This window comes from Cricetulus griseus, chromosome 5, assembly GCF_003668045.3.
Source record: "Cricetulus griseus strain 17A/GY chromosome 5, alternate assembly CriGri-PICRH-1.0, whole genome shotgun sequence".
Classification (NCBI taxonomy): domain Eukaryota; kingdom Metazoa; phylum Chordata; class Mammalia; order Rodentia; family Cricetidae; genus Cricetulus; species Cricetulus griseus.
In genome coordinates this window covers 115,685,231-115,700,696 of record NC_048598.1, presented here as the reverse complement: position 1 = coordinate 115,700,696, position 15,466 = coordinate 115,685,231, and the positions used below count along the sequence as shown (strand labels likewise).

The window sequence follows — 15,466 nt, the reverse complement described above, 5'->3', positions numbered from 1 at the left end:
ATAAACAGATGGAGAGATTTATCCACTTTACTTTTCTTATTCTGGACATTAGATTTTAACATGTGAGACACCAACAGTAATTGTACAATGAACTGACACCAACTGCAATGAAAAAAGACCTTCTCTGTTTCTCCATCTCAGATTGCCCACCAGGAAGTGTTAATTAAAACATCTGTCTCCCTCTATCTCCCAATATTAGATGTCTTAATTTATTTACTTATTAAAAAGTAACAGGAGAATTTGCATTTTGTTGTCTTTTTTCTTCTTTATTTTATCTTTGGTGTTACACATCAAGAGATTTCTTGGGAAAAATGACTAAGTAAGTGGAGCATAATGAAATATCATTCTTATTAGATGTGGTGCTTTATTTCCTAGCATTGACAACTCTAATAACTATGGCCCTGTCATGGAAGATGTCTCCTAGAGGTTATCTGTTGTCACATGCTGGTTTAGGGGTGGTGATTGCAATGGTGTGGGTTGGTAGCAACTAATGCACTCTTCTTCCACAGGTTAAGGGGTGAGGTGATTTCACCAGAATATGGCTTTAGCCAAAGACTGTCACTTTTCAAGGGCTTTGTCCCCACAATGATTAATTGGCATGTTTCTCTGCTTCTGTTCAGATAGACTGGGGAGTCCCAACCTTATCCATCCAGAATTTTGCTTGGGTTCTAATCTGTGTGTATTCAACTGAGCAATTGTCATCTGGTCACTGAAAAGTTAATCAGATGTGTGCAATTGATGAGTTAAGGTTTGAGGGGTTATCAAGTTGAGTAGAAGTTCATGTGTGCCTGGATTGAGCTAGGGCCATGGAAGTCACAGGTAGATTGAATAGTCTATTTTGAAGGAAAAAGGGAAATGAATTCAGTAAGTTCCCAAACCCATGTGTTGCCATCTACCAAGACACACCAATATTCTCTCCCTTCTCTTCTGTTTAGAACAACTAAGAGGGTGACCTCTCTTGTCCTTTCTTGAGTATGATCATTTTATTAAGTATTGGGGAGGCTTTGATTTTGAGTACATTAACTCACTGGAGCCTATGTGATTAGGAATAAGGTATCCTTTAGTGTGTCCACAGAGGACACCCAGTTTCCCCTGCTGTTCTTATTCCTAAACTTGCCCACACCCACCAATTGATTTGGAACATAGTGGAAATCACTTTGTGAGTCCAAGCCAATGAAGAGTCCCCAAACACTCTTTCCAACATATCCCAATGTCCCTTTACCATTGCTGGCATATGTCTGGACCTGCAGTTTGGTGGTAGCTTGAGACTAATTGATAGGAATTGAGTCCAGGTAGTGTCTCCGATACAGTGGCTACTTTCCCAAGTCATTGAAAAAGTATTCCTGTGGCTAGCTCCACTTTAATAAGAACTATGCTCTGAAAATAAAGGCATTATTTCCTTCTTCTTGGATCCTGCCCTGCTATTTCTTTGAGAAACTACATACACGCAATACTATCATTTATGATGCATTATTTGTTTATTTCTTCTCTGATGGGCAGATTCCTAGGAGATATGCGTTGCACTTTTGTGCATTAAGATGTATACCAAGTACTATATATAAATAAGACTATTGAGGTGAAGAAATATTCTCATTCTGGTATGCAGGACAATTGAATGAGTCCGAGGCAGGAGGAGACACAAAATGCCTGTCTCAATTATATGTTTAAGGATCTATTAAAGAAAAATTCAGTGAAAAGATTAACATAGCGAGGATGCCATTGAGTCTCATTCAGTGAAAAAGAATTCTGGAAATTGTTCAACTGCATAAAAATTAGCAAATATTTGGATATGGAGCCCACATACAATGGCAGTGTTAAAATATTATGCCAAAATGTCGCAATTTCATAATGTAAAAAATAAACATGATAGAAAACTGGATTTTTAGCATTACTCTAGGTTTGTGAAATTAAAATTACATTTTAATTTAAATTATATTTTTATTATATATATGTATATATATGAAAAACATAATATAGGAAGGAAATATCTTCAGTAGCAGCAATGGCTTAAAGTTTCTTTATTATTCCTCCTTTGAATGAGCAAGTATCATCTTTACTGTACCAAATAAATGTGAGCTCACCCTGCCACTCAACAAAAGCAATGTGCAACCCTAGAGTCATTGCCTTCGGAGAAGTGCTGCTTCCTAGAGGGGAAAGCACATTTAAAGATGCTGCCATAATGTAAAACAGAAGGAATCCAGTGCTCTAGAGTCTGAGCAGAGGGTTAACTGTGGAGCTTTGATGGAGTCTGATCGTTAGGACTTCACTGGTATCTGTGACATTGTGACACATAAAGCCAACATAATTTCTGTGATAGGAGAGAGCATGCTTCAGGTGGAGATGTGGGAATGCATGGTGAGAGGCGAGGTGTCCCCCAATGCTGGAGTAGCATTGGATAAAAAGATGTAGAAATGAACCTAAACTGATAACCTAATTTAATAGCCTCCTGAAGATGGTGGCTATTTTGCTGAAGCATTAGAGTTTAATTGGTGGCGCTTGAGAAAACTTGCTAAAGAGAAAGGAGGAGGGATTGACTAATATTTTAAGATATAAAGTTTAAAAAAAGAAAACCCTGGAGCCAGGATCTCAGCTCTTCCAGTGTCTATCAGCATCTTCTCAATAAGTCACTTAGTATCCACATTATACGCAGGCAGCATAATTACGCTAAACTGGAGAAATGATGATTTCACCATGGAACAGACCTACAAATCATCAAGGATGGGATTATTTGGAAATGTCTTCCTTTAAGCAACGTTTACAGCACCTTGCTTCCTAGTCTGTGTTCATTTATTCTCATTATGGTATTAAAATATTTACAAAATATAATCCATACATCTCTTAAGATTTTGTGCTCTCCATCATCTAGAAAACCAAGCCAATTCTGTGGCATATGTGTAATGAAAGAAAAACAGAATCAAGTTCAATGGTACCAAACTGTGATCAGCTAGTAATGTCCCTGAAAATCTTCAAAAGGATGCAGCTATCATGCTGACTGTGCAGGTTTTGTAAAGTTTGCCCTTCTCGGTTCTCTATGACCTGTATTTTACTAAATTCTATCCCACCTTCCCCTATTCTCACTTATTGTCTTGTGCACAGGGGCCTCATTCAGCTGCTTCTTAGCATGAATGAGCCTTCTGTGTATTGTGGCCATACCTGTTCCTTTCTCACTAGCCTGTGACTATAAATATCCTACTACTGGTCCCACTGGGATTGCATCACAGCACTCAGTTATGAGGTGGATGTGTAGATTCTCTCCAAATATTATCATCATTAGTGGTGAACTCTTTCAATACCAGCACCTAGGGGACAGAGGTAGGTGTGTGTCTTTGGGTTCAAGACCAGCTTGGTCTACACAGTGACCAGGCAGCCAGAGCCACATAAAAGAGAGACCATGTCTCAAACGAAGCAAAACAAAATCATCAGTGTGGAAATTATAACACACACACACACACACACACACACACACACACACACACAAACACACACATGCACACACACACACAGACACATTTGTGTGTGCTGTTTTGTTATTGGTAGTTTTACTGTTAATGGTTTAAATTAGAAGGCTTATTAATTGACAATAGCTGTATACCAAAGTTCTCCAAATTTAAGTGGTTTAAAACAACCAGCAATTTATGATTTCTCCCGAGTCTTAAGTTGGCTGGGAAGACCTGCTGATGTGGTCTGGAACACAGTGGGCCTCACATGAGCATCTGTGCTCAGCTCCAGATGGGCTGCTTGGCTTTGCTGATCTTGGCTAGACTCTTTTCTCTTTGGAGCTTTCATTTTAATAGCTTAGCTTCGCTCCATACATTCCCCAGCACTTTAACATGAGTTTGCTTTTAGGGTAGCCTGGATGTTGCTATGGTGATGAGAAGCAGAGGAAAACTAGACACATGCAAAGACACTTGAGGCCTAGAGCTGGAGCTGGCACACTCTTCGTTTTGCTACATTCTGTTGACAGAAGCAATCCGAAGTCCAATGCAGATTCACTTGCTAGGAAAATAGACCCCATAGGCTAGTATTAGATGAGGGGTTGCAAACTCAGAGCTCGAGTGTATGCTGTAGTCATCTTTGAAACCATCAAACATGGTAGAGGTTGACATGAAAATCTGTTAGGGAATAGTACCGACCTGGGTAAGGGAACAAACTGTTTTAGCCAAGAATGCTTGTATGAATTATGCCAAATTATGAAGCACAAGTGAGGAAGAGGGTAGAATAAAAATGCTTCCAAGATGGTCAGAGGAATAAAAAGACTGATATAATACCTTCATCCTGAAAAGTGGGGTTTGTACTTTGGGATGAATAGGAAGTGGTGGAGAGATAAGACAGAGATTTACTTGGGTAAATATAAAAATCAACAAAAATATGTTTTAAAATTGATAATTGAATGTTGTCTCAGACTGATCAAATTCAGGGGAATTGAGCCTCACATTAAAAAAAAATCCCAGGAAATTTTACCAAAAATTAAGAATCATTATATAGATCTGTGTTCTTGGGCTCATGGGTTGACATTGCCTAGATGCTTTGTTAAAAACAAAAGAAAACACTGATGCCTGGGCCCCATGGTCACAGTCTATTGAAAAGACCTGAGATGTGGCCTTGGTATCTGTATCAACATAAAGCCTGTCTGGGTAAATTTAATGTGCAGCCAGTCTTGAGAACCACTGACCTAGATAGCTAATTTCCACTTCGAACAATCAATGTGTGCAGAGTTGCAAGCCACAGCAAAGGGGCATGAGGACAAAGGCTCTCTAAGCTCTTTGTAGGTCCAGAATTAGCATGAAATTGCTGGGTGCCAATCAGGGCATGGAGACTGGAGTAGTAGAGGACAAATTCCTGAAATGCTGGAGACCCAGCCTGGACCTGCACATGGGGTAGTAGGTACAAGGCTTTGGCAGTATTTATCTTATTTCAAGGGCAGATCATACGAAACTGCCCTGAACCAGAGAACTATTGACAATGCCATCTGAAACATTGTCTTTAAATTCAAAACTGGTCTTTTCTGTAGTTGGATTAGAAAATACAACTTCCACCATTTTCCTTAAGGAGCTCGATGTACCACATCATGGCTCTTGAATCAATGTTCCCTTTGAATGTAAGACTATTGCTGTTGCTTCCTCTTGTTATGCCAGGAGTTAGATTTGACCTTACTACAACTTAGATAATCCTTGAAACTTTTCGTGGCTAGCATCTTATGTCTGTGGCCCAATTATCTGTCTCTGGTCAGTCACTGATAGAAAAACAGAATACTTTGGTTCCCCTTCTATGTTTATAAATCATTCTTGGCAGAATTTTAGTCACATGGGTTTGGGGCTGGCCTCTCTGACTCTCCTTCAGTTTGTTTTTGGCCTGCATATACCCAATCTATTTTGGATAAACTTTAATTGCATAAGAGAGAGATAGAGATAGACAGAGAGAGAGAGATAGAGAGAGAGAGAGAGAGAGAGAGAGAGAGAGAGAGAGAGAGTCAGGATGCCTTTAGGGTAGACAATGATACACACGGAAAGGGTACACTTCTTAGTACCACCCCATATCTCTGGGCATAGAGCTTAGGAACTTGCACTTTTCACTTTCTTTTAGCTGGTGAATAAGCAGTGATTGGCCAGTAGGGAGGAACTATAGGCAAGGTTACCAGACTAGGAATGCTGGGAAGAGGAACACAGAGAGTGAGTCTTGAGAGAGATGCAGTGTAGCTGCCGAAGGAGTAACATGCCAGAGCATCACAGGGAAGCCACAGCCTTGTGGCAATACATAGCATAATAGAATAAAGAGTGCTATTGGCTTATTAGCTGATAAAAAGCCAGTAAGAAATAGAGATAAAAAAAGAAAGAAAAAAGATGGATATGTATGTACCAGGTCTAGTGTCATCCAAGGCAATATTCAGAATAGAAAGCTTTGTACTTTAGAGCATACAAAATAATGATATGTAAAATAAGATTGTTTCTAATTTAAATTAAAAAAAGAGAGAAAAACATTTTATGTGTGGTTTTCATGAGTGTTTGGTGTGTTCTCACATACCTGGAAACATTGAGACTTCTGGCAGCACCTTGCCCAAGGCCAGACAGTTACTGATGACAGAGCCAAGAGCAGAACTGAGAACTTTGTTGTGGAATAGACTTTTGCCAGTCCACAGATAGACTGGGCACATGCCACCTGCACTTCTTGCTGCTGTTCAGATGAGCCCCGAATGAAGGCCTCTCTGTAACAACTCCTTGGCGAGGTGTGTGGCATTAGTAGGGAGCAAGGCTCTTTCAAGTCTTTCGCAAAGGTCAACTGAAAGTCACCAGGCTTGCTGAAGAAGATCCTATCACATGTAATGAGATGATTACAGTCAGCCCTGAGTGTCCTTCTCCCTGTCTCTTCTTTCTCCTTCTCCTCATTCTTTCTCCTTCTTCTCCTCTAATCTCCTAAAAAGAGAATACCCAAATGCACCCACATGCCTAAATTGGGATATCTTGGTTTGAATGATTCAGTCTGATGGAAGGAATGCGCAGGGTTCATCTCACTTATTTCTGGTCTCGCCCATTGTGGCCAAAGGCAGGGAAATTCTAGTTCGGCTTATTTTCCTTTCTAACGTTTCTCTCCTCTGCTTTAATTTGAGGTTAGAGATGACACTAACTGCCACAACCTTTGCCTAACCTTGGCAGACGTTGTCATGCGCCTTATTGCCTTTAATCATTACAGCAATCTGATGACATGAGTTAGTGTAACCGTCATGCACAATTGCAGTAGCCATTGGTCCAGTAACACTTGTTTACTTCCCTGAGCCAGCCACCCCCCTCAGGGAAGAACCAAGGCAAGTTTATGCACAGAGTGACTACAACATAAAGGAATACTAATTAGTCTGGTGACCTAGGCTGTATCTATTACACTGAGGCCCAGAGAGACTTGAGCAACCTAGAAGAAAAGCTAAATCTATCTTTCTTTTTAAAAATGTGTGTGTAAACGTATGTTTGTGCACACACGCATGTATGTAGGTCTGAGGACAACCTTGTGTGTCATTCCTCAGTGCTATCTACCTTTTCTTTTCCTCCCTCTCTCCCTCCCTGCCTCCCTCCCTCCCTGCCTCCCTCCCTCTTTCTTTCTTTCTTTCTTTCTTTCTTTCTTTCTTTCTTTCTTTCTTTCTTTCCTTTTCTGTTTTTTTGAGACAGTGTTTCTCTGTGTAACAGCCCTAACTGTCCTGGAACTAGCTCTGTAAAGCAGGCTGGCCTCGAACTTACAGGGACCGCCTGCTCTGTCTCCAAAGTGCTGGAATTAAAGGTGTGAACCACCAACCTCTCTCTCTCTCTCTCTCTCTCTCTCTCTTTCTCTCTCTCTTTCCCTTCCTTCATTTCTTTCTTCCTTCCTTCCTTTCTTTGGAGACAGGATTTTCACTGGCCCACAAATCATCAAGTTGTCTTGTGTGGTTGGCAGACAAGCCTTAAGGATTTGCCTGCCTCTGTCCCCCTCTCACAGTCCTGGGATTCCCAGCGCACCACACTCAGCTCTTTTCACCTGGATTCTGAGGTATCTGAATCAGGTCCTTATGCTTGTGAGGTAAGCGCCCTACTGACTAGGCCATCTTCCCAATTCCTACCTGGCCTTTCTGATTTTACTTGGTTGGTAAGAAAAAGCCTATTCTCCATACACCTTGAGGAAAAGGTTAGAGATGTAACCTTACCAGATCCAAATATTATGGCTTTATAGGAAAAGCCACATATCACCAGAATAGAAAGCTTTGTGAAACCTTAGTGAGTGTGTTTTCAGGCCCCAGACTTGCAGGATGAATAAGATCCATAGTGATGGCCAACATTATGGCCCAATGATTAGCTTTTGTCTCCCCTCCCGGCACTGCCTTTGTGATTTAGAGGCCCGAGGCAGCCAATAGTACTGGTGGCTGTACTTTGCTAAAAGAAGGAATTAGAGGATCAGAGACGCTAAGTTACTTACCTACCCAAGATCATTTGTTTATTGTGTGAAGAAGCCTAGATTCGCACTTTGGAATCTTAACCAGAAAACTTAGCCACTCTCCCATTTGCTACTGGCCTCTTATGAACTATCTAATTCCTATTATATTGAAAAATAAAAAAATTCTGCTGCTCTAGGATTCCTCTGATGGAGCACTATCATCTGAACATAAACAGAAACTAAAAGAATGAATGCATTTCTTCATCTTACTATTTGCTCATAGTGAGCACCTGCATCTAGAGTTGTTAGACTCACTGAAGTGAAGGAAATTCTTTATTTCTTCTCCTTTTTGTCTTTTGAGTTTTTTGAGACAGGGTTTCTCTGTGTAGCTTTGGAGGCTGTCCTGGAACTCACTCTGTAGACCAGGCTGGCCTCGAACTCACAGAGATCTGCCTGCCTCTGCTCCCCACATTCTGGGATTAAAGGCGTGTGCCACCACTGTCTGACTTGAAGTGCAGGATGTTCTACACTTACAACTGAGGGTGGACTCCCTATATGGGGCCCCTACAAAGATATTACACATCTCTGCTCCCCCTTGAAAGCCCATGATCCAGATGGCCATGCTGTCCCTTAAAAGAAGAGTTTGCACCTATTTTGGGAAAGAGGCCTATTTTAAGCTAAAGGACAAGGGCTCCCTGTTCTGTGGCTATGTTGGCTTGCTTCCCTTCTGCACTCAGCAAAAATGGAGTATTCTCTAAACAATAGATGGCTCAGCCTGTGTGAAGTCTCAGGTGAAATAGATTTAGCAAGCAAAAAGAGAATGTTGGGTTTTTTTCCTCTCTTTGATTTTTCCTGGTCCCGTTTGATGATAATTCTCTGTACTTGGTGCTCCTTTCATCCAAAGATCTGTAATTAATTAAGCCTCACAAGTCCCCTGGCAGGCAGAGCAGTACAAGAATGTTCATTTAAAAACCAATCCTGTTTGATACAGTAGGACTGCTACTAAGGCTCTTGAAAAGGAGGGAAAAAACCCTCTCCATTGTGAAACTTCTTTTTAATAGAGTGAATTAGGAAAGAAAGGGAAGAAATAATTTTGTCTGGGATAACCATTCAGTCACAGTTATAGATGGAGTTCTGAGTTTGGGGCGCTGACACTTTTCTTGGATATGTAAACCTTTGCTGAAGTGTTCATCACTGTAAAACTTAGTGGCTCTAGACAATAAACATTTGCCATCTCTTCCTGTTTTGGGATTCAGGAATTCATGAATGAGTTACCTGGGTGGTCCTTGGATGGTGCTCTTATATGGTGGTAGTCAGGATGTCAACAGAGCTACACTCATCTGATTGTTAATCCCTAGCTGTTAAGCTTGTAGAAGTAAGACCTATATATGGAGTTTTGAAACCTCCAAAGAATGATGTGTTCTGCTTTTATCAGGTATGTGATGTATGTCTTACCACAAAGGTAAGACATTTTAGGGTGTCTGGGATTCTGGATATAAGTTAACCCATCACACCTAAAGCATGGCACACACTATGATGGCTACTATTGTGGTGTTTCTTTTTTGTTTTTGGCTTTAGTATGTGGTTGAGACTGATCTGGAGCTTGCTATACAGCCAGGTTCACTTCAAACTCACAATTCTCCTGCCTCAGGCTCTGAAGGGCTGGGATTAGAGGTATGCTTCACCAGAGTAACATTTTTTGTGACTTCTATATAGTTGAGTAACAAGAGGATCCAGGCATGCAGAAAATATCCCAGACCAAGAGGTAAGTGCAAGGACATGAAAGTTCTAGGCTTAGCACAGCCAGAAATAGCATGAAGAATGGTGTGGCTTTATAAACCTGGGGCAACTGGGAACATAGTTAGAATAATTAAGAAGCAAAATAACCTTCTTGTGTAGCTTTGACTTTGAGAACAAATACATAACTCCTGAAAAACTATTTTTCTTGCCATTTAAATATTGCCTAGTTCCCACATTAGAGACAGGTGTAACATTTAATCCATTGATCTGTGATACAAATTTCCTCCTGTAATTAGTTCTCTTTTCCTCTGAACCCCTGAGAAAACCCAAAACGCAGGGCAAGTGTTATTATAATAAAATTTTATTAGGTAGTATAATTAATAAAACACTATATGGCAGTATGCCAATCATTAAGTGTGTTGACTCATGCCATAAGTGGGAATTCTTATTTAATAAAAGTCTGCAGATCCACTTCTCTTCCACAACACAGCTCCATGCAATGCTTTGGGGCTAGTGGTCCGATGCCTCAGGGTATACTGTCTTTGTATATAGCTTCCCAGCAACCTGAGAATTTGCCTCCCATAAATCTAGTCCCTCCTCTTACATGCTGCAATTGCTTTAGCTCCCATTAGAATCTTTGTAAAGAAACATTTTAACACCTAGTTCTGCTCTTCATGAAGGGAGTGTGTGTGTGTGTGTGTGTGTGTGTGTGTGTGTGTGTGTGTGTGTAGTGTGTGTGTGTGTGTCTGTCTGTCTGTCTGTCTGTCTGTCTGTCTGCAGGTAGAAAAACAATTTCTTTTGCAGCTTCTCCCTGTGCCACTTTTTTCTAATTTTATTTAATTCATTTATTCTTCTTTCATACAATACATTCCAGCCACAGCCTTTCCCCTTCTCCCAATCCCCCAATCTCACCTCTCCCTCATATCTATTGCTTCTCTATTTCCCTTCAGAAAAGAGCAGGCCTCCCAGGGATATCAACCAAATTCAACATAACAAGATGCAATAAGACCCTTTTCTTTCTTTCCTGTGCTGTGCAGAGAATCATTTACCATAATATCAGGTTCTCTGTTTCTCCAGTTAATCATCCAAGAGGCTTTTTTGCTTGTTCATCCTCTGGATTTCATACCTCTCCCAAGTAATGTTCTATTTATACTAGTGAGAGATGAATATGGGAAGATCAGGTGGAAAGACTATGTTTGCACAGAAACTTACTTCCAGGCTAGAAATGCAACAGAAACTTTAGTGCAAGTTTACTGTATATTTGAGTGTATTGTATATTTATTCTCCAAAGTAAACTTAGCAACTTGCACATGGTGAATCACTAAGCCTTATGTTTCTCTGAAGAAGGAAGCATGACTTCTCAAAATACAGTATTGTTTTTAGAGTGAAAATTGGATTTGTTTCATTACCAATTCGAATCATTTTTGGGGATTCTATACCACCTCAGCCTTACCAGCTTTAAAATGCAAATGTACCCCACGAGGAACAAATGTCTTTTCAATTATTAAAATTGAACTTCCAGATTTGCAATGGTTTCTTATGATGAAAATGTTTGACTGTATCTGAGAACTATTTCTTAAATTCTAATAATTAAAAAGGACAAAAGCGGAGACTTGAAGGCAATAACAAGAGCAAAAACTGAGTTACAAAAATTAAATGCGCTTAATTTCCATAAGTGTTCTAAGACACTGTGTTAAAAAACATTAGGGTAGGAAAAGACTGATTCATGGGAAAGAGTCAAACTGTTTCTGCATGCATGAGCATGTACACACAGACACACACTCACACAGAATGAGAGGGAGAGAGAGAGAGAAAGAGAGAGAGAGAGAGAGAGAGAGAGAGAGAGAGAGAGAGGACAGAGAGACCGAGAGAGACAGAGACAGAGACACCACTCTTGAGTCACTCTGCCATGCAATCTGTGAGAACTGGGCTCATCTTAGCACTTGAAATTGGAGGCAGGATGGTGATGCTACTTTTGCTTTTGAACTCGAAGAATATATTTAGAAGCCAGGGTGATGATTAAGTGTTCTTGGTGTTCTGTGAAATGGATATAATGATATTGAAATGTTTACTGAATTTCTATTCTGTTTTTTTCTGCCCCCATACTGTTCTGAGGTTGTGAGGGAATCAAAAGAACGAGAAAGTCTGGTGTTTTGGCCTTCATAAAGTTTATCAGTGATGTGGTAAAAGGTGCAGAGCATACGGACAGATACATAGTTCGAGGAATTGACAAAAACTGGAGGCTGTTAATGTTTCTAGAGGTCAACATGTGATGCCTTATGAAGAAGAGAAGTTTAATTGGATCTGGAGGGAAATGCAAGATTTGGCATCATTTTCTTCTTGAGTTTAATGATAGTCAGTCATTTTGATTAATAATACTGATTATCTGTTTCTTGGCTCATGGATTAGAGGATGCAAATTCATGGCAAACCTACAGGGTAACTGTGTTTTATAGATCTCTTTTAAGAGAGAGAAGAGAGAGAGAGAGAGAGAGAGAGAGAGAGAGAGAGAGAGAGAGAGAGAGAGAGAGCCTTTCTAAGAGCCTAGGCTTGGGGAAAAATGTAGGAGGTGTAGAAGAGAATTAATGGGTAATACTTATCATTTTGTACAAAATAACCTTGACACAAATGGGGCAATTTAAAGGAGGGTAAGTGACTCCCAGCCCACTCACTCAGGTTGATGGAGGAAATAATCATGGGGTTGCTGGCAGGTTGAAGAAAGAAGACCCAGGGTAGCTTTCTCTCCTCCATTATGGGTATTTCTAAGCTAGAGGTAGGAAGCTTATAGCTGAAGGAACATTTTAGAAAACCAGCCCTTCTTGCTTTCCAGTCATTTCAGTATGTAACTTGATCTAAGGCAATTAGATGGGTCTGTTTTCCCTCCTTTCTGATGTGAGTTACACCACTGACATCCGAGAGATCAAAGGAATCACACTGGTTTGAGAACCCAGAATAATAGTAATATATACATATACATACATCATACATACATACATACATACATACATACATACATACATACATACATACGTATTGAAGCAATGCTTTCAGTGGGAATTCAGGGTCAGGGAAGGAGCCTGTGGTTTAAACCCTGAGTATTTATAGGTTCACCAGGAGTAGGGAAGTAGGCTTAAAAACTACCCAAGCCCAGACCTTCTCCTTTCCATCCTTGCCAAGAGATATAGTTGGTCTGAGGAGTTTCCTCAGTATTGGATCCTCTGAAGCATCCCCAGTTATTCTAATCTTCAGCAAATTTGAGAAGCACTGTTCTAAGGACACATTTAAATTAATTATACCTGGGTAGCTTCTCAAGCCACAGACCACTGGATATCATTCCCAAGAACTTAATCATCAGATCTGGCATGGAACCCAGGAATTTCTATTTTGAATACATCCTCACGTCCTTAGGAACTGTTGCTGGTCTGGGGAATCACAGCCTGAGAAACATTGATTTTTTAACTGTGGAAGTCAGACTAGTCCAGGTTGTGCCAAAGCAAAATTTCCTAATGCTTGGACCTGAACATGTTCAACTGAGCATTCTGAGTGCCCACTCAAGTTGAGTGCCCAGAGTGTGACTTTTCAATGTGTATCCCAGCTTCTTTTCTATTGAGCTTGATTATTTTTGATTCTTTTGTATCTGGCTCCAAATAGTATTCTCATATAAACTGAACATGTGACCATATGAAGGGTTTTGTGTCATTATAGTTGAAAGTTAGGGAATCAGCTTTGATCTAGAGCTTATGGTTGAATACCAAGATCATGGGATTATGTAGTGGTAGCAGTTCTAGTTGCATGTGAGACATTTAAGAAATGTTCAAAAGTAGTCTTTATACAGTCAGCATAAGTGGGTAATTGTGCACAGTAGAGGTCATACAAAGGTTAGATAGCAGAGGCAAGACATCAGAAGGTTAATAAAGCTGCAGAAGAAAAGTGTATACAAGAATCCCATGATTATTTATTTATTTATTTATTTATTTATTTATTTATTTATTTTTGGCTTTTCGAGACAGGGTTTCTCTGTGTAGCTTTGGAGCCTATCCTGGCACTCGCTCTGGAGACCAGGCTGGCCTCAAACTTACAGAGATCTGCTTGCCTCTGCCTCCGGAGTGCTGGGATTAAAGGCGAGCACCACCAATGCCCGGCTCCCATGATAATTTAATAATGAATATGGGATTAATAGAAATTAAATGCTGTTCACCAAATCTTCAGGTTCATAGTCGTTATAGTAAGTTTTTGTCTACTTGACACAAACCTAGACACACCTGGGAAGAGGGAATCTCATCTGAGGAATTGACTCCATCAGATTGGCCTATGAAGATGTCTGTGGGACATTTTCATATTTGCTAATTGATGGAGGATAGCCCAGTCCACTGTGAGTAGCACCACCCCTGGGTAAGTGGACCTGGGCTGCCTCAGAAGGCTAGCTAAGCAAGCCAGGGAGAACAAGGCAAGAAAGTAGGGTTCCTCAATGTTTCCTGTTCCAAGCTCCTGCCTCAGTTTCAACCTTGGCTTCAGTTAATCGACTGTATCCTCTAGTCAAACAAACCCTTCCCTACCAATTGTTTTTGGTCATGGTATTTTATCACAGAAATAGAGGGAAAAGTAGAAAAAATTCATTGTAAGAGAGGCAGGTTTGGGTGTAAAATTATGCATTTTGCTAGTTGGTGAGGATCTCTGTTGGGAAAAATACATAAAATGAAGTTTAACTGAATCTCAATGAGGCTGACCATCCTATCCAGTTAATCCAACTGTTATACAGTTCTGCTAAGATTTTTCTCCTTTGTGTTTCCCTTTTCCCCTTTCACTTGTTAAAATACCAGCGATCACTGGAGAATCTCCTAGTCAGAGGGAAGGAATGACCTGCTACAGGAGTATTTGGGTATATATAGCCATGGAGTTTTCTGTGGTTCACTTCGGCACTGTCATGAAAGTCCACTTTACTCACAGAGCTCAGGGCAGCTTTAAGCGTCCACATGGATAGCTCTGATCCATTTTGAATTGCAGAGAGAGAGAGAGAAGAGCTCTTCATTCTTCACTCTTCATCTACTCTGGTGTTGCCAAGTCAGATTTGGACCAAAAAAGCAGTGGTAGGCACACATAGTTTGCTTGTCACCCCCTGTTGAAGGGTAGGAACAAGAGGTCTTAAGACAATAGGAGCTTTTGTTAAAATGAGTGTGCAGGCACACACACACACAGAAGACAACACCAAAAGAAAGCACAGCAAGTGGCCCAGAGTCATCCGGTTTGAAGACCGAAGAGAAAAGTGAGTGAAATGCTAGAGATGGATTAGTTGAGGGAAATAGAATCATGAAGAGAAATGCCTAGAAATGTTCAAGGTGTTCTGTCTTCACAGCAGGAATACTGGAGAATTTCTTATTGTGAGCAGTTGAGGCATGCTCAGTCCAGGTGTTTGCTATGCAGTAGTTTTCCTCTTAAAGCCTAAAGAACCATTTGGCCTTTTGCTTATCTCAGCTCTGAACTTGAGACTCTGACTTTCCTACCTCATCACTCCTTCAAGAATATGTCCCTTGAACTTCCTGTTCTGGCGAAAATCTCTCTCCCATATTTCTGCAGCAAAGCCTGTACTACAAGGGCAAGGGCTGTCACCTATTTGAATCAGATAAACCAGCACTTTTTTTTTTTTTTTACTTTTTTTCAACCTACCCCCACCCCATCCACCCACCACTCCCCAGGCAGGGTAGGGCCCTCAACAGGGCCTCTGCAAAGTCCACCAAATCTTCCTGGGCTGGGCCTGGCCCTTCCCCAGGTGTCCAGGGCCAGAGTGTATCCCTTCACGTGGGATGGGCTCTCAAAGTCCCTTCTTACACCAGGGAAAA

General features: G+C 40.7%; 1 protein-coding gene across 3 annotated transcripts in view; it reads left to right on the top strand.

Moving 5' to 3' along the window:
* The window catches only part of Nrxn3 (neurexin 3), a 1,486,512-nt gene that overhangs the window by 215,605 nt on the left and 1,255,441 nt on the right, over positions 1 to 15,466 (top strand). The gene's annotated exons all lie outside the window — the stretch shown is intronic.